General features: G+C 44.8%; 1 long non-coding RNA gene across 1 annotated transcript in view; it reads left to right on the top strand.

Moving 5' to 3' along the window:
* LOC142602720 (uncharacterized) overlaps positions 1-23,992 on the top strand; it is a 108,676-nt gene extending 84,684 nt beyond the window's left edge. Inside the window, exon 4 of the long non-coding RNA XR_012836489.1 lies at positions 23,891-23,992. This is a non-coding gene — a long non-coding RNA (uncharacterized LOC142602720). The remainder of the gene's footprint in view (positions 1-23,890) is intronic.

Here is a 23,992-nt window from a genome sequence, read left to right as displayed (position 1 = left end):
TGAAGTATCTATGCATGTGTTAAACCAGAGTTTGCATGAGCTTACCCAGGGCGGTTTTCCGAGTGCTTTGTAAGGCAACTGGTGCAACAGAGCTATGCAGGAAAGCTGAAAAGGTGTCTAGTTCTGGCTTTGTTTTACACACTGAGTCTTTCCAGATAAAACATATTTCTAAAGGCCCGGTGCAATATACTGAAATGCCTTACATGACCTCTTCTGAAAAAGGGGAGGTGGTTTGGTTTCTCAGAGGGGCTATTGAGGTACTGTGCTCTGTAATCTTACCATCAAAAGCTCTCCATCTGCTCTTATATTGCCATCATATATATTTGATGCTGCTGTGAGGCAGTGACAACTTCCATTCTCCTTCAGACCCCAGAAAAAATTTCTGTGGAATTTAGGAGAACATGTGATAAACCTTTCGGTGTTGCCACAACCTAACTAAAAATGTTCCTGCTCTGACAGCAAAGAGGAACGTTTCGAGTATTTTATAGAAGTCACTTTTGTACAACTCCACCAATTTAGTTCAGTTTCATCCCAAAGGATATTTCTGTTTAAGAGAGTACTGCTGATGCTGAATAGGTATAGGGTGTTCTGGAACTGGAGGAAGTTCTTTCGCATATAAATATCTTATTAAACCTTAGCACACATCTCTTAGCAAGCAAAAAGTCCATGCCCCAAGATCTGAAAAAGCATTCTGTGTTGTAGAGGGAAGGATATTATATTCAATAAATCATATGGAACTATTTATCAGCAATCACTTCTTTAACTTTTCCACAGTCTTCAGTTTCAAAGCACATTTTGAAGTGACTGAAGTTTGTACAGAGCAGTTTATTTAAAAAATTATTTTAGGAAAATTACCTCAGGGTTGATTGTGTATTTATGAAGGGTTTCTCTTTTCCTTTTTAAAAAATATTAACATAATGTAAGAAAATGGCTTTATTAAGAACAGTGGAAAAATGCATAGAGAAACAGAAAAGGTTTTGTGGCAGACAGTCTGCAATGGGAAAAGTTGTGCTTGTCATGCAGTCACAAATGACAGAGTCAGTGGAAAGACCCTGATTTCAATGGGCTTTGGATTAGGCTCTTTACCAGTGTGGGATCGTTCACTGCAGAACTTGAGTTGTTTCTGGGTATGTCTACATCCTCCTCAGTGATTGTATTTAGATTTCTCTATTTTTCTCCCCTGCTATTATCAGTGATTGATTGTTTTTATTAACCTCATTTACCTACCTCATCCTCCTTGCTTGCTGCCTTCTCCTTAACCTGAATCCTGCCCTGATCTTCAGTTAAAAATGAAATTAAAATTCTCAGGATTCAAACAAATGAATGGTTTTTATGCTGCAAAAGTTGTTGCATGATCTCTTGCAAATCCACATTGGCCACTTTGTGTTCCTGACATGGTTCATTCCTGGAACAGTTATGGTCTGCTGCAGTTTAATTATGGTGTCTTTCAGTACACAACACAGCATGGTGCTAATAGTGATGACTTAGTGATTGTCTAAATCGTGAAATAAATCTGATGATTGTGAGTATTCGGTATGTGGTTTACAATCAGATGGATTATGACTCTTCCCAGTGCAGTCCGTCTCTTTATAGTGAGCCCACAGGTTGGAGTAGAACTAACTTTTTGCTGTAGATTGTTGTGGGCTTTGTGTTTGTTTGGTTTTATGTTTGTTTGTGGGTTTTGGTTTTTTTTTTTTTGTTTTGGATTTTTGTTTTGTTTTATGTTTTGATTTTTTTAAATAAAACTCAGTGTTTTCCAGATACTTGGCATCTGAACCATGCTGGTACTCCACGAACTTAGCTTGAGGTGTCCAAATATGAGCTCAGATGTGAAGGCTGCATGATCTGTACTGGCAGGGGCCATGCTCCTGGAAGGTAGGCTTCATTTCATGGCCTCAGCAAAGCACTGTGTGAAGCCTGCTGACTGCCCTTAGAGCTGGGAAGGGAGCAGGGAAGAGGTGTCTGGTCAGGTCAGTGCACATGCAGGGTTGGAAGTGCGTGTAGGAGCCCTGGACATGCTGGGATGTCAAGGTGCAGTTTGGATTCCATATAGACAGAAAGGTCCCTTTCCCAGGCATCCACGACTGATGAAAGGGAAATTGTTTGCAGGGACTTGGAATGGATTAAGTAGACAAAATATGAATGTTTGAATAAAGTAGTAGCCACAGCTCTTGTGTAGATGGTAAACAATGGTTTATTGACAGTAAACTCTTGCTCTTATGGTAAAATGTCTTGAATCACTTATTTCCTGAAAGGCTCAGGCAGGGTGTCTTTGGTCACTCACACATGTTTTGTACTTATCTCAAATCAAAACATCCTGATTTCCAGTCTCTGGAACACATTACTTGTCCATGCTTCCCCTGTTTGAATGAAGGGTGGCAATCCCAGCTGTGCGCTCGTCAAGGCTGTTTTAGGTAGCATCTATAAGTTCAGAAAAAGCTGTGGAGAGATGAGACCCTAGGATTTGTGCAGCAGAAAACATCCTTGGACTGGGATTGACGGGAGGGAGTTGTAGCTCTTCTTAGTCCCCTTCTGCTTAGACTTTGATGTGATTGCTGTGTAGGAACAGAGTGTTTTATCTCTCAAGAAGGAGCCTCCAGTCTTGTACGCAGTCTAGTTAAGCTTCCATGGCTTGAAGAGCTTCCCTGAAGGTTTCCATTGCGTCACACCACTGCAGAGGGGAGCCTGAGTCCCCTCACAGTACTCCCTTCTGGGTATTCACCTCTGTGTCAGCTTGGTGAGTACAGAATGGTTGCCTGGTGGGTGACAGTGAGCTACTGATTGGTGTGAACCATCAAAATCTTCTGAGACTGAGTCGTTTCTCTGGTCCAGAAACTGCTGCTCAGGTTCAAGAAGGCCACTGTTGGCTCAAATGAGTCCTGATAAGTATTCAGTCAGTTTGTTACCTCCCACGAGCCCCAAAGTTTAAAATAAAAACCTCAAACAAGCCTTAAGTCCAGCTAATATGCTCGACAGAGGAACTGGTCAGACTTCTGCAGGACAGAGCATCAGGTGATGTCTACTGACTCCTCAGTACAGCTACAACAGTTAGCCCCATCTAGAACTGCAACTGTGTACCATCTTCTCAAAGGCATGTCGCACCTGCTTCTTTCTCAGGCAAGTGCAGGAGACCTCAGGGGAATTGTTAGCTACCAAAAATAGAGGGACAAGATTCTTCTTTTCTTCATATTTTATGACGGGTCCTGTAGCAGCTCCCAAAGTTGCAATAAGTGGACAAGGACTTCTTGGGAGGATAATTTACCTGCCTCATCATCAGTATCTGGAGAAAGAATAAGGGAATTCAGGTTAAATCCGGGGTAAATGAGCAATGGCAGCAACCATGATTGCCTCATATGTCAAATAAATACACTCTTTTTTCTCTGCAGTACACTGAACTAAATAACTTCTTTTCTAGATGTTTTGTTAATAGATGTAAATCCATTCCCCACACAATAGGGTGGGGTATCTGTAGCTAGAGTGTTTGTTTAGGGTCATTGGGTCCTGAGGCATCTTGTTCTGGCTGAAGATGAGCTCACTGAAGAGGTTACTGGCTCCCAGCCACATCCACCTGATCTCTACCTGCCCCAGCCTCAAGTGTGCAGGTGTAGCTGCATCGGTACTTGCTCTCTGCTCTGATACTGTCAAAACGAATCAGAAAAAAATCATTCTACTAGAAGTAGTTGAGGGATCTGGGGTTTTTTGACAGCATTGGCTTCAGGAGTGATTGCACAATCAGTTGTGCTGGCAGATCTTCTGATGGGAGGGCAGAGGAGTAACCAGGGATGTACTGAGAACAAACCCAGGCAAACAGAACTCACTTGCTTCTACCAAAGTCAGACATGTGAAGGAGACAGACATAGGCTGTGAGCACACTGGATGCTCCCTGGAGCGGGTGACAATCGCTCTGTGGTACCCAGCCATGCGCTGACTGCTGTAGCCTGTGCACAGGTGGAACATCCATCTTCTGTAGCACAGCAAAATGACCTCGGTTACTTCTCCCGGGCTGCAAAGACGTGCGCATCAGCCTTTCCTGCAGTAAGGGTCATTCAGGGCAGCGTGCTCATCCGTGAGGTGGTGCTGGGTGGCTCCAACACAGGTGCTGTGCAGGTGCCCCGTGCAGTGAAGGAGCTCGACTCTGAGCCCGTTAGGAGGAGAGCACAGGGCAGAGGTGGGGAGCTGGAGGGCTGGAAGCGACCAGAGAGTGGGGGCTGCCTTGGCTCTTCCTCTTTAGAAATGAACCCCTTCATGGAAGTCTTGCCTGTGGTCCTGAAGACCCCGAAGCCTGGTCACTTCAAAAGTCTTTCTTGCAGCCCTCAGCATTCAAAGGACTCAAATCCGTGGTACTTCCATATTTCTTTTTCCCATGAGGGACTTGACTTGCTGTGACTCTCTCTCGAGGGCCCAGGACTCAGGAGGTGAAGATTGCTGAGCACTATGTCAGCTGTATCCGAAGTGGTTTTTGTTTAATGGTCTCCGCTGCTGTTTATATTTTCTAATGCGCTGCGGCTGGCATTTGTTGCCATTAAAACTTCATTTGTTTGGAGGATCTTTTCAACAAACTGAAATCCAATAAATCATGAGTAAAATATTTATTATTTCAACTGGATAAGAAGGGGAGGAGGGAGTGGACAAATTTGTATTCTTTCAGCAGCATGTTAAATGGGAGACCACGGGGGCACGTCACCCACAGGACTTTGTCCCCAGAAGAACAATTAGTTGGCTGGACAGGACCGGTTGAGTGACAGCTTCAAATTGGGAAGCAGAAGCGGAGCAGAAATACTCTGAGTACTCCGGCTTTATCCTGTCTACCCATGTAATCACATCCACAGATGATGGTAGTGAGCTCAGGGCTTCTGGATTAAAACTGTCAAAAATACAAGCCTCTAATGCCTGAGTTAGAAATCCTGGGCTAATAAACTAGTCTCACTTATGTTGGTGGCAAAGCCGCTATTGTCTGAGGTCAGGATTTCACTCCAGGTCTGGTTTAGTTCACAGACAGTAGCAGACTCCAGACTCCTCATCCTGCTGTAGGGTATGTTACACTAGCTTGTGGTGGGACAAATGACATGGAGATCTGGAGCAGGATGTGGAAAATGTCATCACAAGCATCATTACATTAGAGCTGTGTGGCTTTATTTATTTGTTGAATAGTGAACTCGATTAAAAATAGTGTGGGATTTAGGGCTGTTCATGTACTTTTGCATTCAGCCAGTGGCTTTGGCTGAAAATGGAGAGGGAAATATGGGAGAGTCAGTCAGTGATTTCAACATTTCAAATACAGAATACATTGCCTATTTACTTGGAAATGTTGTTTAGTTTTTTAATGTGACATTTTTTTCAGTGCCAGAAACACAAAACGATTTTGCTTTTGGGCTGATCTGAATAGAAATAATTCTGAAATCTGTCCATGGGACTAAGGGAAAATCTCTGCATTGCCCACTTGAAGCTCTCAGAACAGGTGTGAAGTGTGGATCCAAACATTTAGGAGATGTAGCAGGCTCCATAATAAACTGGATGCATATATCTAGTGTTTCTATGGAGGACTGGTATATATATCTATACCTGTGGCAGAATCTGTCTTTTCAGTAAGGAAGATGCCCTTCTGCACCTGTAAACCAAACCCTGACTGTAAGCAACTGCAAAATATTCATACACAGACTTAGCCTCAAAATTTTACATTAAATCCAATGCCCTCATCCTGCATGATAGCTTCTACCTCACAGAGTCACAAAAGCCATCTCCTTCACTATTAAGGCCTCTAGATGCTACTATAATACCATAAAAATACAGGATCCTAGATAAAATAAGTTAGTGTCCCATCTGTCAAAAACAGGACGTACAGCAACCCTTCCCAGTGAGTCATCTGTTCAGCATTCTCAAGTCTTTGAGACCTCTGCACTCACCAGGGAGCTCTGACATTTACCAATGTTATCTTTCTTATTTCAGTTTTGGCACCTTCTTCCTTTCCTCAGAGACTGTACTGGGCAAAAAACACATGAAATGAGCAGCAGACATAATCTGTCATTTTTCTGAAAGGTTACTGGGCTTGAGTGTGTTGTTTGGCCACAGACAGTGGTAACTTCACCAGAAAAACAAACAACAAAAGTAAGTAGTGAAGGAGTTGTTAACTGGGTAGAGTTTTGCATGAGGGGTCCATTTATTGAAAGGGAAGAGTAATCCTTATTCATATTGACTTTTGGGATGACTAAACCCTCAAGAAGCAGATTAGAAAATGTTACAAAATGCTTTTCTTACTATCATTTACTGTGAATCAGCAATAAAGTAGTCACCTCATTGGCAGCATTCCCACTGAGGTCAGTGGAGCCAGGGTTTCACCCCTGGAAGTCCTGCTCTGCAGGAGGGGCTCTCCATCAGTCTGTATCCATCCGTTTTCACTTCTGTGAGCAGTTGTGAGTCTACTTACAGTGTTTCATAATACAAGAACAAAGGGGTTATTCAATGAAAATGAAGGAGGGAAAGATTTAAAGCAGATGAGAGTAAATACTTGCTGCACAATAATGTCAACACCTGGCTTTTTATTGTTGGTAGATGTCAAAGTACTTTACAAGAGTGGTCAGTACCAGCATCACTGTTTAAGAAAGAGACGAAGAAAGATAACATTACCTGTTCAAGGTCACCAAGCAGACAATGCCAGAAACAGAGTGGAAAATATCCTCCTATACTATGCAGTGGCTTCTGGTTAAAATCAGATTACTTTTATGCTACAGATCTTGTTGCTCTAGGTCAGCATGACACCAAGAATGCAGTGGCATGGACTGCTTATGTGGAGAACTAACTAGCACATGGCACTGGGAAGATGTAAAAAAGAATTCAGGTCAGACAGCAGCTCCTGTTTTTGTAGTGATCTGTCTGATGCCAGGAAACAGGAGATTCTGGCTGGATGACATGTTTCTTTTTAATGATGATGCAGAGCATAGAGCTGGTTTCTGCCAGTCAGGGTTTTCCTGAACACCCCACTGACTGTCCCAAATACTTGGAAGTCTACCCTGTCCAAGGCGAGTAAAGGTGTTGTTGCCTCCCACCAGAGATATTCCCAAATAAGGGTAAAAAATAACCCCAATCCTGGAGTTATTGAGGAATGGGCAATGGACTGACACCGAAGCTGAGCATTCTTGTGAGGCTTCAGGGTTTACCCAAACAATCAGGCAGGACTCATGAATCTTTGCACCTCCACACCAGATCGGATGCTGTCCTTTCCGGGGGCATTCCAGGAGGCTTTTGCCAAACCCATAGTGAGTGTGGTTGGCTCAGCTGAAGATGAGAGGGTCATCCACCCTCTCAGACAATGTACCCTCCCATACTCATGGATAGTCACACAGCAAGAGTGAAGTTTGTTCTCCAGCTGAGCTACTGTCCCTCCTTTTACCTCTCTTCAAGATGTGTGAGCCCCCAGTAGCTCATTAACCCTTTCCAGACTCACATGGGTTTGCACATGTGCTTTTTAGTGGCATAGTTCTTGGCAAGAGAGGCAACCTTAATATTACTATTGGACCTATGTGCATGTCTGTTGTTCATCATGTGTAAATTAGATGGAATACCCTGAACTGGAGAGGGAGAAACTAATGATTGCCATATTGTTTCCAGCAGTTGTCAAGCAAAAGAAGCTGTTTGAACTTTCCCCCAAAGACGCTTCTGCCTCTTGCAGTGATTTTAAAATCTTGGGTTCCTACCCTTTTCAAGGTGATTATATTTTGTAATGATGCCTTTGCCTCCCCAGGGGAGGGGGTGAGCAGAGGGAGAGAAGTAAGTCAAGGAGAAGGAACTTTTAAAAACTAACTCCATGTGCAGCAGTAAAAGGCGTGATAGCTGCTTCTTTTCCTCTCTTCTCTAGTTTCCAGCAAATTCCCATGTGCTTTCAGATATTTCATTATGTCTTGGTTTTAATTCCTCTTCGATGCACATATTGACATGTTTCTTTCTATTTCTGTCCTCCTTTGCCCAGTAAAATGATCCCACTGGGAAGGCGAAGGTCCAAATAGAAGGTGGAAGGAAGGAAAGCATCTTTCCTCATTACTGGGAGCAGACTGATTGATAGTGTGTGACTCCGAGGCAAAGACCCTCTCTAGGGTGGAGATTGTAGCCTCATTTGTACCAAAAGGACAGGCAAGAGGTTGAAACTAAGAATGGGGACTGCGTTTGAAACATATGACTAATTGTGGTGCTTGTCTGGCCTTCTTCCCAAAAATCAGGAGAGAAATGCTGTAGCAGGCATTGTTTTCATCCTACAGGATATTTCAAGTGCTGTGCTTCGTGACTAAGGAAAAGACTGCATCCCGCTACAACTGGCAGTTAGAGCTGACTGTGACCAGGGGTGACCTTCTTAATATTGCTTTTGAAATCTGCACCTGTGTGCATCTTGCTCCACAACCATGAAATGGACAGTAGGAAAGAGCGAGAAAATCCCTCACATTGTTTGGATTGTCAGTAATAAATAAAAGGGACTGGAAAAGGCCTTCCTTGTTGGCAGGGTGATCCCATCTTCTTGATATAAGAAAGAAATTTTTTACAGTGAGAACAATCAATCACTAGGATAATCAATCAAACTTCCCCAGGGATGTGGTAGAGTACCCATCACTGGAGGCTTTCAAGATGCGGTTGGACAGGGTGCAAATAATCTCATCTACGCCTCCTTTCACATGAAAGGCTGGACCAGATGATCTTTCGAGGTCCCTTCCAAACTGGACTGTTCTGTGATTCTATGATCATCAACACATTGGTTGGCTGGGTGTGTAATGTTTTCTAATCAGAGGTGGTCAACCACTGTCCTTCAGTTCTTGCCACAAGTGAATCTGTGCTTTCCTCTATTATCTAGTTTCTTTACAATCTTACTTTGAAGATTTAGGGGTAGTTTGGAGTCCCCTTAAGATTATCTACCTGGCTGCTATCTGCTAGACTTTTCTCTGAGCTGTATAATTTGATCAAAGATGGGGCTCTGGAACCTGCAGTGAGTGGAAAACTTGCATTCCTGCATGAGAATGGACTGTGTAAACTCACCTTCTGAAGGACTTTCCCTCTGATCAATAGTCTGGCTCAACCTGGTGGCTCCCTGGAGTGGGGTGAAGGACAGCAAATACGGAGATCTGAACTATACCTCCAGTGCTGCTCTGCTATATTCTGTACATCAGCCCAATCACATGTAGAACGTGGGTCTGTGGATCGCTCTGTTGTTTTCGGTCTGGTAATCCAGAATACACTGCTGGAAGTTCCTAGGACAGTTTAGTTCAAAATAGAAAATTACAAACTAACAGCCCCCTTCCCTCTGCCACCCCTCTTTGATTTGATTTGAATCAAATTACCAATGAGAAAGTCCTTTAGTTTGCTCAATATGGAAAGCATTCTCAGGAGAGAAATGTTGGAGGACGAGATCATGAAAGCTGAGACAAGATGTAAGGGTGTCATAAACACAGAGGCCAAAGTGGAAGAGAATAGAGAGCTGGCCAAGAAAATGTCATCAGTGACCCTTGTGAACACTGTTTTGTTGGAACGGGGAGGATGGAAATGGGCTTGGAGAGGATCCAGGGTGCTGGAGACAGGGAATACACCTGCTGTGCTTATCTCGTCCCTAACCACAGATGAATCCAGATCCTCCGGAAGCTTCTGAAAGAAAGTAGGTCCCAGAAGACTTACCACTTGAACATTTCAGCAAGGACCTTTGTTCTTTAAATTGCAGAGAATTTGGAAATCTAACACAGGAGATGTCAGCTGTCTGAGTGGGTTTTCGCATTTTTGGTATTATTTGATTCTGTTAATGTGCTTTATAAAGGTAAAATAGGCCACATCTCAAAAACTGGGAATCAAAGTGGAGACAAAGACGGCAGGGAGAGCTCACAACCATTGTGGGAAGAACCAGATAAAGGGAAAAAGTGAACAAAACTGATGGCAACTATAATATGGTCTGATAGCTGAGGTGGGTAAAGTGTGTGCTTGGAAGGGGTCATGAATTTCCTAGCTTCACAGGAGACTGTGAAGACAACATTGCTCAGAGCCTTCTGTCCTCCAGGATGTAACTTCCTCCCTGTTCTACTGATGGATCCTTTTCTGCTGTGTATATTTTTCTTTCAACCAACTCAGCAAAAGTACTGAAAACTGGCAAGGCAGCTCAGAACAGTAAGAGATCTTGTACAAATTCCTGCTTCCTTCACAGGTTGTTGAGACACACTGTAACATAAGATTAGAGATGAGAATGGCATTTTCTGTCAAAGATAATAAAATATTTCCACTGCTGACCAACTGCAGTGCATTTGTCCTGGCAGGTCCTGAAATCAACATTTTTATAGTTCTCTCCAGAGAACCAATTAGCTTGAATACTGGCATAGCTAGCATGATAACCTTGACTTGCTGTTAATGAAAGAAGGGCTTGAATAAAAGCAATGGGTTGGATCATTCATCTTGATGGCTATATGGTACAAACCTCCTGTTATTTAAAAATACCCAGACCTTCTGTGTATGAGCCCTTATTTACCCCTGCAGACAACACAAACCCTGAAAAGACTCTCATAAATTTCAGTGGGAATTGGCTATAACAGGCTGAATTCCTGAAACCATTCCTTAGGGTAATTCTTCCCTGAATGCATGCCCAGCAGGAATATCTGCTTTATCAACCATAACTAGTCTTGGGATCCTGTGGACAATAGAGTCCATTCTCCTCTGTGGGCCTGGGCATTTACGCTTCAGCTGTCTTGCAAGTGCAGACCTTGAATTTAGGTTTGGCTTTTAGGGTATGTTCAGGTGAATTTGGGCTGCGACTCATTCACCAATTCAGATTTGCCTACCGTGCACATTGCTTAGTTTTGTAGAGAAACTGCTAAGATGGGCATGAAAACCAGGGTCAGGTATGGTGTTCTTGGAAGGAGTGCAGGGTGAGAGTCAAAATGTTTTTAGAAGAGAACTAAATTCTGTCAAACTGGACAGATCTAGCAAAGGCAGGCAAAAATGTCAACAGATGACCTGCAACTGGCCGTTCCTTAGCCTAGGGTGGTTGAGTTGAGCCTGAAGTGGAGCAGTGTGACCAGAAAAAAGCGTGCATGCCTCATGCAAAAGACTGCTCTATGGTCCTGCTGTATAGACACAGCCTTATCCACAGTCAACAATTACTGTGCTAGCTGATGCTGTGAAAAGCTTGCCACTTCAGAGATCATCCATTCCCTCAGTGGATGTCTTTATACTGTTATGTGCCTCTGAGAGTAGAAACAGCGGACATTTTGCTTTCACAGATCAGAAAGTGTACAGTGCACAGTTACGGACAGATGACTGCTTTGAGAACAACTCCGCTGGCTGAAGCAGTACCACACTTTTTAGCTCTTTTGAGGGAGGAATCATCTGAATTCCCTTCTGAGTACTTTAAGAACTGTGGTTCGATGGAACCTCACTGAGTCAGTCACATGTAACTGCAAGAGATGCCACTCTCTAAGATCAATATGGCTCCCTGTAGCGCGGGGTCGCTTTTACCGCTTCTCACTGGGGGTAGGTTGGGTACTGGCAAATGTCCCTGAGCTGCTCCAGAGGCTTTGAACAGTTGCAGTTCTGCTGCGATCGCTCCTTTGGGCGTCAGTGGGGCAGTTTGTAGAGGGAGCCTGTGGCTTCTCAACAGGAATCCATATAGCTGTTGTAGGGTCTCTCTCCTGGCCTCGTGTAAGGCCTAACTCATGTTTGGAATAGTGCATCATCATGAGCTCGTTCGAAATAACTTCAGGTTGTCCTTGCTTCCAGCAGAAGGTTGGATTAGATGACCTCCAGGGGTCTCTCCCCACCCACATTTTCCTGTCATCTCAGGAGTGAATGGTAGCGAGCTCAGGACCTCTGCAGCACAGGCTACCTTTATTTCTATCTATGGTGAACAGGCACATTGTGTGGATACCCAAAGGCCCTGACAGACAAGCCCTGGCAGTGATCTGAGCTTTTACTGTCCTCAGCTATCGGCCTGTGTCTCTGCCAGAGGATATCAAGCTTGTAGCAGCAGGAGGGAAGGTGTGAACTGGAGCAGCTGAGGATGCTCAAATTGTTTGTTCCTACAAGCTGCGTGTCATGAGCCAGTCATGGTTTAGACCATGACAGCCAATTGCTCAGATAATGGGAGACAGAGCTCTAGCTTCATGCAGCCAAGCTTGGAAAGTGAAGGCAAAGTGATTTGAGCTTGACTTGTGTGTGGAGAAGGGATGCTGCAGTCCTCCATACCGTCTGAATGCTAAACAAAGCAGAACGTGGCCCAGAACCCAAATGCTTATGCAGTGTCCCACCTCTAAATATTAGCTTTGAATTGGCTTTGATTTTTATTGCATATTTGTCCACAGCAGCTGTCAGAAAGTTTAAATGCTAGAATTACAGCTGTAATAAATATATCCTTCCAAGCCCTGGCTATGGTTCTACCCATTGGGAGTTTATGTAACATACTGAGTGGTACAAAAAATACGCAGAGAGAACATTTTGCTTCCTGGAGACTTCAGCTTGGTTTAACAGCTCAGTGCTGACTCACTGTCAGGACCCGGGTTTATGCCTTGGTGTTGCTCTGCAGTAAAGCAGTGAGGACTGCTGCCTGGGAAGTACAGCCATCGGCGTTGCCACAAATGGATGTGAAACCAGACTGTTATCATCCTAAGTGACTTTTTTTCATGGCAGTGCAAATGCCATGGCATTCAGCCAGAGGACAACTTAGAGCAAGGGCTGCTTTCCTGTGCCAGCAGGTGAAGAAGCAGAAAAGACCCCAAAGCGGTCTCAAAATACTATAGTAAGATGAAGATTTCTTTTAGTGCTATTTTTATCCAATACTCTAATTTTATCTAGTTTTCTTACATAACTTTCAGAGTTGCAGCTGAATAAACTTCCAGGCAAAAGAAATTTTTCTATTAGAGCTCCAACTTTCTCCACATTGGTTCTCTGAAATCATCTGCAAAAGCCTTCCAGGGCATGTATGCAGTGTGGGTCCTTATCAAGAAAGAGATCCTTTATCAAGATCCTTTATCAAGAAAGAGATCCAAACTCCCTAACAGTTGAGTTTGTCCCTCATTCTGGAGATGGCAAAAAGAAATTATTTTGTTTGGTTTCTTTCTGGCAAGAAAATGCAGTTTCTTGATAGTGATGGAGTAGTTTCCAGATGGGTTTAGTTAGATAGGGTTAGCACACCAGCAGCACTTCTGCACTCCTGGCCTGACCCTGCTCCCCCTACCTGCATCTCCTTGAGCTCTGAGCACGTGAATGGCGAGTGGAGGTGCCTTTTGGCTCCATCTGCCTCCCCTCCAGCCCGCTTAAGCTCTAGCAGTGGGAAGAAGAGAGCTCTAGCTCTACTGCCCGCCCCAAGCCGATGGCTGCCCCAGGCAGCTGCCTACTCTGCCTGCGCCTGGAGCGGACCTTTGGCATTATGAGGGTTAGGGTGTAGCTGAAGTTAACTGTGTTCTGGCTCTTCTCTGTTGTTCAGGAGCCATGCGAGGCAGATCATGGGTTAGCAAAATGTTGAGGATATTCTAATGCTCTCTAGGGACCAGGTGGGTCCCTGGCTGCTGCAGGATATGGCCAGAGAAAGGCTACCTTTTCTTTTCCCAATTCCCTTCCCATGTTTACATCTGCAGGAAGAAAATCACCAGAATCCAGGCCAGATGTCTTCTCCAGCCCCTCCCTGCATCTAGATGGGAAATGTTCACTGCGGCATCCTAGAAAAGCCAGTCTGCTGACCGTCCGAGCATGAGGGATGGGAAAAACAAGGGCTTGAAGAAATGTGAACAAAACCAGAACAAATTTAACTTTAAACAGGAAAAGTGGCTGGAAAGGCAATGCGTCTGCACCTCTGTAACTCTTTTTATTTTTTTTTGTTTGTTTGTTTTCCCAAAATGGAGAGGAAACTGAGGTGGCGGTATTTGTAAAAAATTTTCTTGGTCAGTCTTTTTTTTTTTTAATAATTGAGAAAAGTTATTAGCAATAATATAAAGCCAAATCACAAGACTGGTGAATTAGAATGTTTTCTAGCTGTCTATCTTTCCCCAAAATGGAGGCTACAGTTGGGTGGTAGTTTAGGAGCTGTCTTATGCTAAAAGCATAAATTTGGCTAATGTACTTGAATAACTAATGGCCAAATACAAAGCCCAGTGAAGCCAGCAGGAGGTTTTCCACTGGTTTCTTTAGACTTTGGATGACTCTTAACTAGACAGGCAAAATAACACGCAAGAGTAATCAACATTTGCCCCTTCTTGGAAACGCATCAGCCCAAAGGGGCTGTGCTCATGTGTTTGTTATTGCATCTGACTCTGACACCCTATAAGGAAAACGCAGATCATCAGAACGCGATGCAGCAACGTTTGAGATCTTGGACGTGGAATTGTTTATTGAACAGTGACAGACTGCAGCACATCGCTTTTAATAATGATAAGGAAAGGTTTATGCAAGCACACATCTGCACTTGGCTGGGTACAAAGCGCGTTAATAATGTCATGTTCCTGATTAGCCATAAATTTCTCCGAAGCGCTTGCTGAAATAGGAGCGCCCATGGTGACTGATTTTTGCTGCACAGCTTGTATTGTTTCCACTGCTCCAAACTTGGTGTGCAGTAATGAAATATATCCCTGTAGAATTGCTGGTCCTTTTTCTTCTACTCTGTTTCTGTTACACGGTTTCACTATGTTGGTGCTGCTTGGACTCTGCCGAGAATTATGATTTTTTTAGTCCCTGTTAAAGATAAGTAGGTGAGATATGTTTTTCTACAATCTGATGATCTGTGCAATACAGGTCATTGTCGAGCAGCCCCTTCATCACAGGCATTACGGCTGAGAATGGTAGGTGCTCACAGATGCAAACTTGTGCTGACATGGAGCTGGAGGTGCTGGAGAGCGTATTGTAAAGACATCCCAACATATGGCACGTGAACAGGCTCACCTGTGGACGGTCAAACCATCTCTAGCCTCGTGCTGGCCTGAACAAGCAATCCCTTCCCCACGCCACACTGCAGAGGGTTAACACGGTGAGGCTCCATCTGGATGGGGCCGTGCGGTTTTGCTCGGACACTCTGTTCCCGTTCGCAAAGCCCTGGGTCTTCCTTGTTCTGTTGTGATCTGCAACATCTCTGGCTATTGAAGTAAACTAACAATATTTAGGACTTTGGCAGCAAACGAAGGCAGGTTTTTCTCACTGTCGCTAGGTCTCCCAGTGGTTGTAATGGAGATTTCCATAGCTCCTGTGACATATAATCCAAAAAGGATTTACTGTGTAATGCATCGCTCTGAAGACCAGTAGTTATTTCCTCAGGGTGAGAGGTAACAAAGGCTTCTTGCACTGTGAAAGCCTTATTCTAAAATTAGCAGGAGGGCACTGGTATTAGATCTTGCCCTAGGAATGTAATTGCAAAATACATATAGCTGTTCCCTGGTGTGTCTTTACATCTAGATTATTTCATTATTCACCAGTTTTTTCATGATCTTCAAGTCTCCTGTTACCTCCCAGATTTTGCAGGATGCTTAAAAAATGACCAGGTCTTAAGACCAAAGGAAATGGGGAGCAGACAGGAGTGAGGGCTGAGAGTGCTCTTTTCTTCCATAAAGTCTGTCTACTTGCCCTGAATCCAGGGATAGTAGCTAGTCTGACATAACAATAATATAAACTGGCTTTCTGCCTTTTCCAGAGTTAACTTTGGATCCCAAATATGAATCCTGCACAGTGAAAAGAGGAAATCATAATTTCTGTCCAAATGCGCTGTACCATTTACTGAAGCTCCCTGATACAGCTAGAGATTATTCTGACTGTGATCTTTGGTATCTGAAGAGAGTCCCCCAAAGAGTCCTTCTGGGTGCAAAACGCAGCACGAGCAGAACCTGCCACCATCTGGAGAGGGGAAATTGAGGTGCCAGGATTATTTGGAAGCAAGGGGTGAACTCACGTGTTGTATGTCAGTACCTTTATTCTTGCAAAAGGCTCAGGAAACAGCCAGTGGTATGTGCAGCCTTTTCTGCATTTGAAAGAAAAACTTAGAGCTCCTCTGTATGAATTAGAGCAGTCAGAGCAAAACTATCAGCTAAATCTGAGAATGAACTGAGGATCAGAGGGAGTCCCCCCACAGCTCCCGTTCAGCAGCGCTGTATATTATTTTAAAGGACTCTTTTGCAAGAATTATGTTGCATTCTGAAAGAGGAGATTGTTTTACTTGCTTGATGTGGGAAGGTCCTCAAATTACAGCCCTTCCTGCTTATATTATTACATTCTAGGGTTCATCCTGCTGCAGTTACCCTGTGCTGTATGGGAAGCAGAATCCACGGCAGATAAATCCACAGCCAAAGCCTGTTGTTACAACAGAAGTCTCTTGCCAGAGTGCCTGAGCTATTTCAGACTTCTCATTGCAGCTGAATGCAATTAATAGCTGCTCGGTTGTGCTCTGGAAAACGTGTGTGGGAGATGGGTCCGAGTGTCCTGGAGCACAAAGTCACTGTGTAGCTCCAGAGCAGGTACAACGTTGAATGGAGACCACGGTGATGGGGCATGGTTCCAAATTAACATTGGACAAAACGCTTCTATCTGCATTCTGCCTAGAAGACTGAGTTTTGGCTTATTCCTCCATTACAAAGTGATCTACTTACCAGGGAGATGAAGGAGAAACAGGTACATTTTATCCAGGAAGTGGAATGACCCCCAGCCAAAACTATGACTGTAATCTTGACCAAGATGAAACATTTGTGTCCTGAAATTCCCATTCATGGGTCTTCTAGTCCTGACTGCACATGTCCCTATTCCCAGCAGTGGCCAGGCTCCCTGGGTGAACTCCCAGCCATTCACGTCACTGGTGCATCACCTTTTCCACTGGTAGGGGAGACCACAGCTTCTCATGGGAAATGTAGTCCACCACACTCCTCATCTGTTGAGAAAATGGGCCTGTGATGCAGAGTTGCATCTCCCCCGAGGCATGAATGGCACTTGGGCTTTGAAACATTTTAGTTTTGCCTCAAAAAATTGTTATTTTGAGGAGAAGGAGTTTCTGACCCACTTTCTAACCTGCTGTAGTTGAACGCTGAAGTTCATGACCTCAGCAAGGAATGAGGGCTTCACACAGGCATAACATCTCAGCTCTCTGGTTGTCCAAGAAATAACAGATGAAAATTATTCATTAGAAAACTAGTTGAGAGCAGTCTTGAGAAAGCATTTCATGTAGAATAAGGTCGGAGCTTTGCAAATCTCCTGGCATCGTCTCTTGTTCGTGAAGAGCACGAACAGAGCCTGGTGGTGCTTGTGTGAGGAGCAGAGGAGGTGGGTGCTTCAAGTCTCATGTCTGGTTTGAAGTTGGCTGGTGGCATCCTTCAGTGGATAAGGGCATTTGCGTGCCTGCTCTGACAAAGGTTCCATGTTGCTTTGCTGCCCAAACAAAAAGTTAGGCTCTGTGTGGAAATTAAAACATAGTAAAGCAGAATCAAAGCTTTTGAAGCAGCCAACTCAAGTCAAAGATGCAGCTCTTAGGCCTGGTTGCAGGTCCTGATATGGGACATTTTCCTGAAGCCTGGCACCCTCTGGCTTTGCCTGCAGAATGATTTCTTTGCTGGGTATGTGGCATTTCTCAGGCTGCACTCTGGGCAGGCCATGCTATATTTAAATACATTTTGCTGGTGAGGGACTGAAGGGCCTCCAGAGTTGTAACTTCCTAAGGGCTATTCTGCAGATTCCTTCCTCCTTTCTTTTTTTGTTTTCCTTTAAAGGAAACTCTCAATCTTCTTAGGAAATAATCCTTTGTTTATGTCATGAAAAAAGAACCCTGTGCTCTCCTGGCCGGGAGTGTGGAAGAGCCAATAGGAAGAAGTGCCACTTGTTTCTTTTGATACAACCAAGCATGTCTTAAATAAACACTTGTTTATTTTTCTACCTTTCTGTTGAATTGCATCGTTGCCAACATAGAAGGTAAAAGTATCCAGTTCAAAGAAGGCGACTGTAAGCATAGGCTGACATCCTGTCATAAATATAGAACTGGCCTCATGACAATGCCCTGCTTGGAAACAATGGGAGCAGGGCTGGGAGAAAGAAATTTGTGAATTAACGCAGCCAAGGCAAATTATTAACAGCTGATGGAGGAAAAGAGCTGTGGGCAAGGCCGCTGGCTCTCAGGCGTGCTTCTGAGCTGGCCTTTGCCCCCTTTGCAGAGCTGTGCCATGTCTCTGCCTTGCTCACGTGCCATCAGTGATGCCACCCTGGGGATACCAAAGACATGGGAGACTCTTCCATGCCAAAGCGCAGAACAGGTTGGTTTTTTTTTTTTTTACTCGCTCAGGCTGGGGCAGAGCAGTAACTTCCGTCTGCTTTTGCCTCTGTCCTGCCTTGCCGACAGGACACCTTGGAGTGAGGGCAAGTGTCTGCCCTGCCCAGTACTTAGCATTTGTATGTATAGCATGTATGTATATATATGTATAGCATACTTACCACAGCATTTACAGTGTTTGGGGTTTGCATCAGCAGGGACCAGCACTGAGGAAGCTGCAGCCAGACTGAATCCCTGCCCTTGGGACAGCCCTGGACAAAATCCCTGTAAGCCAGGTGATATCTGCCCTCCATCGTGTTGCACTGGAATGGGCAGTGGAGACCCATTTCCACAAGCAGGATGAGACCCCCAGGCACTGCCAAGACAGAAATGAGAAGGTTCATCTTGATCAGGCTTTGCTATGTGGGAGTCCCACGCTGATTAGGAACCTTACTGATACTTTTTGTGATCCCTGAGAAAGCCTGTTATGATTTAATAAGAACCGGCCTGTGGCTGTCAGTTTTTCTTGGCTCTGGCTGGGGACTTGGCAGAAGTCACCAGCTCCTGTCCCCACCAATGAGGAGCAGACTGGGAGAAGACAGGAGCCACATGCATCTATAGCTGGTCTTCACATTTACAACATGCTTGTGGGGACTTCTTCATGATGTTTTGGGAGCCCATGGCTAAAGTGGGGACGCTCCCATGTGTCATGGAAAGATTTTCAGTTTGATGAATCCCTTGTATAAACTGGATTGAGTTTTAAAAGCTCTGCAGAGAGAAGCCTAGTTTAGGTTAGCTTGATTTTTCTTTTTCTTTGATTAACTACAGTTTTTTGTGACTGTCATGTGGGAAATGATGGCTTGCACTGAGTCTGCAGTACTCACTGCACTTGTGTCCTAAGCCACCTTTAGCTCCTGGGCTGAGCCAGCAGACCAGTGTCCATGGCGATAGCAAGTGACTGTCACCAGTTTACCTTATCTAGCTCACAAGAGTATGGCATCCAAGAGTTGAAGCACTGGGTTTTCTTCTTTTCTCTTTCTGTGCAGCGCAGGGTGTGCCCCATTTGACCTAAATATTTGTGAAGTTACATCCTTGGGACAGGCTGACAAAAGGTTATAAACTCATTTGTTTTCATCTTTTCCTAAGTCGGGCAGGCTGCAGTGAGGCATGACATCTGCCTCACATGGGGTCCCTCACACCTTCCTCTGACGCAGCTGGTGCTGGCCACCATCTGAGACAGGATGTGGGGCTAGACGGGCCATGGACCTGATCCACACTAGCAATTCCTGCTTCCTTACCCCGGGAGACTTCGGCTGCTGCCGCCTCGTCACCTTCTGTAGGCACGGACCCGTGGGCTCTGGAGGTACCGTTTGGGTGAAGGAGCAAATAGTGTCATGGGAGATCAGGAGTCAGTTGTGTGTTAGAGGAGTTCTGTACGCTTTAGGGTTTGATCCTCAGCTTAGTGATCCCCCACAGCGCTGTGGGATCAGGATTTTCCTGCTGATGTCAATGCTGTTAGGTTGCTTTGTACCTGAACCATTAGCTGTGCTCATCTTTGGAGGAAGATGAGAAAGAGTAAGTTTTGAATGTTAGTGGAAGCAAACTAGGTGGTTTAATCCCAGAGGTGAAGTGTGTATACATAATAACACCAGGCTTTACCATATCACCAGCACTGTTTGACAATGGCTGCATTTAATTATGGTTGTGGCACTGTTGTTTGTTTTAGGAACAGAGGAGTAAGGTGCAGTCTCAGTATCTGAGCATAAGACAGAGTGGAAGGGATTTTTCCACTCCACTCCACTCTTGACTTTGACATTGGTCAAATTCCCCAGGCACTTCAAGAGCATTTCCTAATGTGGATGCCAGCTGTGCCCACATCTGGGCTCCCTGGGTTGCGAGGCTGGTCCTGGCTGTGTGCAAAGATGCTTGTGCATGTAGCAGTCCCAGGTGCCACATGAGGAACATTGCTGCGTCTGAAGCCAGTGCTACATTACAGACCCATGGCCTTGGGCAGAAAACAGCCAGTGTCTTGTCTTTCACAGTGTATTTTAGTTTTTAGGCTGCAGCATCTTTGTGCTAAACTATAATCATGCACCAGTCCCTAGCATGCTCGCTCATGCTGCCCTATCAAGCAATCTCTCTTCTTAAAAAGCTGAACAAATCTGCAGCCAAGTGTTTCAGAGTCAGTGCACAGTTTCCATTAAGCATCCTGGATGTGCTGGACGTTGGAGTGCCTGCTCTGAAACAGCACGTTCCCCTGGTTTGTATGATATCAATGGGCAGAGGTTTGGGGGGAATTAGAGACAGGACATTGGGGTGAATGTCTGCAGACCTGTCAGCTGGTGGGTGGAAGAAAAACTCAAAGTATTCTTGGGAGTGACAGGTGAGTTATTGCAGGAGGGTGTCAGTGCAACCCAGAAGCAGAAACGGTGTGCAGGGTACGAGGCTGGTACTGCCTGTGCTAAAGCCAGTGATTTGCAATGTGTAACCAGCAGTGTTGTGAGCCTGATCCTCTGTTTGCGTATGCTCTGTTATCAGAGCCTCTCAAATGTTTTCCATCAGCTAATCCTTAACCCTTTGCAGATATAGACCAACCCTGCACTGGAACCAAGAGCTGGATCAGAAAGAAATTCTTCCTATTCTTTCTTCGGAGGCTTTTTGCAATGAGTGCCCCCCCCTCCGTCCCACCTACCCCCCCCCCAAAAAAAAAAAAAAAAAAAAGCAAGACAAGGACAAAGTATCTGTGGAACAAAGCAATTTGAAAAAAGCCTGTAGGAAAGGCTCAGAATCCAAAATTAAAGGTCTTTGAAAACTAAGTGATTCAGTGGCATAAGTGCCATTTGAGAAAATGAGCAGGCCTTCTGGAGCAGACCAGACAAAGGCGTTCAGGTGCCTGCATATTCTAGTGTCCCTAACCAGGTCAAAGAGAGTTGAGTGCTTGATGGGTGTTGAGACCTTTCTCTCTCTAGCTTACAAAGACTTGCTGAAAAACTTCATGGATATAAGGTTTCTGGGTTCTTGTCCAAATGTTTGATCACTCTCAGGGCAAAATTCTTTTTCCTTGCAACTGATCTGAATCTCCCTCACTGCAGTTTGTCCTTTCGCTGTGCATCTTTGAGAGGCAGGGCTTCATCTTCTCTGTCACCCCCCATTATGTACCAGAAGCTGTGATTCCCCATCGCGCTCTCTGCCCCAGCCTGAACAAGCCCAGTTCCCTCCTCTCATGCCATGTGCTTTGGCCCCCAGACCATCTCGATGGGCAAAGCCAGGCTCACAGTGGCTCACTCCTCTTAGTGTCGTGTCCTGGGGAGCCCAAACCTGGATGCGGTCTCCAGACCTGGGCTCACAATGCCGAGCACAGGGGAAGAACCCTTTCCTTCAACCTGCTGGTTGGGCTTTTGCTGTTGCAGCCCAGTACGGTGCTGGACTTTGCCCCTGGAAGGGCACATTGCTGACTGAGGCTCAGCTTGTTGCAATGTAATAAATATCCTTCTCTCCCACTGGCAGGCAGATCTGTAAAATGTCCCTGACTGACCTCTCCTGAGTCTATATAGGCAACAGGGCCAGATAAGGACTTGAGCAATCCCGTATGGCTTCTATTTTTTGTACAGTTCCACCTCACATCCAGTTTTGGACTGACTGTCTCCATCAAAGCCTTGCTTTAAGCGTTTATAAGCTCACAGCAAAAGCAGAAATGTGTCTGCTGCATGAAATTACTTTCCCAGGATCTTCTGTTCCCTAAAAACTGGTTCAGGTCTCTGGGCAATACAAAGATCTGGGAGAGGTTTCAAGGGAAACAGTGTCCTTCAGTTATTTCACTGATCTTGGAAGACAAACTGTTCTTGACCACTTTGATTCCTACTACTCACTCTAGTTGCAAATGAATAAACAGGAATGCAGCTAGAGAAAGAAGTGAATAGCCTGGAAAAACTCCTGTGTAAAAGCTTTCCAGCCCAAAGAACCTACATATTGATAATTGCTTGAAAAAGAAATAATTTATTTTGCCCGGGGGATTTGGAAAGCTGAATTGCTAGGAGGAAAAGAAGAGTCAATGGGGACTGCCAAAGCATTATTGTTATGTCCTGAGTCTACAGCCAGGTCCCCAGCTGCTGAGCACCAGTGTGACTCCATTGACTAGCTGCAGACAATGCCCTGGGGTCCAGCAATGTGCGAAGGGCAGAAGCACTGCTAGATATTTTGCTCTGTGGTTAGGAAGGTCCTTTTTGTGTTGTCCCAAGGCCATTTGCATCATTCCTGCTGCTTCTGCCCAGCTGCTCTGTCCTAATTCTGTGCCTGAGGTACACAAGACTCTTCCTTTGCTGTTTGGCCTCAGCCCTGCACGTGCTTCCAGCTACCACCATGTCTGGTGGTACTACAGATGGAAGTCCCACCACCCATCCCCATCAAGATCACAGAGCCCAGAGTCCCATCAAGGTCACACTGTGACCTCAGATCACCTATGCCATCGGGAGGGTGAGGTTGCGTGTATGAGCCAAGGTCACCAGGTGGCTCTTGGCCTAAAGCCCTGAACTTTTGCACCACGCTAAGGGGAAGGTGGATGATTTGGGGGTTGTGAGAAGCCTGAGAATATAGCAGCATTCCTGTATCCAGACTAGGTGGGGCAGCGACAAGGGGATATTAGTTCTCCCTAGCAGTCAGTGTCTGAAACTTCCTTGTATTGTTTGTCCAATGCTAAGAGTTTCCCCCCAATGCTAAAAATAGCTTTTTGTTTGTAAGTTCACTTTGCATTCAAGCTTCCTCTCTTGGTTTTCTCAAGAGGTTCCTTGATATCTTTAAATTTGCTTTAACCACAGGAACAAAAGGCAGCAAAAGTGTCCCTGCATGAAGATGGGGAGGTTTTCACCTCAGAAAGACAGAGGGGGGAGGCAGTTTTTAATATCTTTTTATATTTAGTGCAGGTTTGACTGGTGAGAGCAAGCATCACGTTCAGCCTTTATTCTGCTTACCCAGTAAGAGCAGAAAGGGAATGCATTGTCCTCCTGGGAGCCCAGGGAACAGTTGGCAATGATACCATACAGCAAAAAAAATGTTGTTCTCAAAAATGCTCGAGCAACCACCAAGCAACAGCAATCACTGTGCCTCTTAGCTCTAGCCCTTGGCAGCTGTTATCTGGACCAGATGTTGTCTTAAGTAAAAGGAAGATGCTGCTTTCTGGGGCAGAGGGATATATTTATTTTTTTTCTGACATTATTGCTCGATTAATTTCTTTTAAAAAGAATGCCTTGTAGAATGTTAATAAATAGCTGTTTATTTTGACAGCAGTGTCAAGAGCATGCTAATGTGTTATTGTTTGTACTGTGGACACTTAAGACATATAAAGGGAGTTTGTGTTGCTGGTTCCAGGGAAGCAGGAAGGTTTTGCTAGTGGTGGACCCAGTCCAGGGAATGTGCATTACATATGGGTGTTTATATCTTGCTCTGTCTGTAAGAGTTCATTTGGTTGATGAAAGATTGTTTGCTAGCACTCTAGGAGCTGGCAGGATGGTATTTATACCATTGTCAATTCTGATAAAAGTTTCAGATGTTACAAAAGCTTTTAGCTTAGATCAGAAAAAAGAATTAATTCAATCTAAATTTCTTCTGAATGTGTTTGTGTTCAAAAGTGATCTGCCTTGTGGGCCTCTGAATCTGGACTGATCTACTCGGTTTCTATTGCAGTGAATCCAATTTGAAACCAGGCAATTCTGCAGGAAATGCCAGTCTAACCCCAACAGCGTGGAGCTTAACATGGCATGGAAAACCAGCCGGTGCATCGGGTAA

The sequence above is a fragment of the Balearica regulorum genome, chromosome 8, assembly GCF_011004875.1.
Source record: "Balearica regulorum gibbericeps isolate bBalReg1 chromosome 8, bBalReg1.pri, whole genome shotgun sequence".
Lineage (NCBI taxonomy): Eukaryota > Metazoa > Chordata > Aves > Gruiformes > Gruidae > Balearica > Balearica regulorum.
The sequence above is the reverse complement of the archived record's forward strand: the minus strand, read 5'-3'. Positions and strand labels throughout refer to the sequence as shown.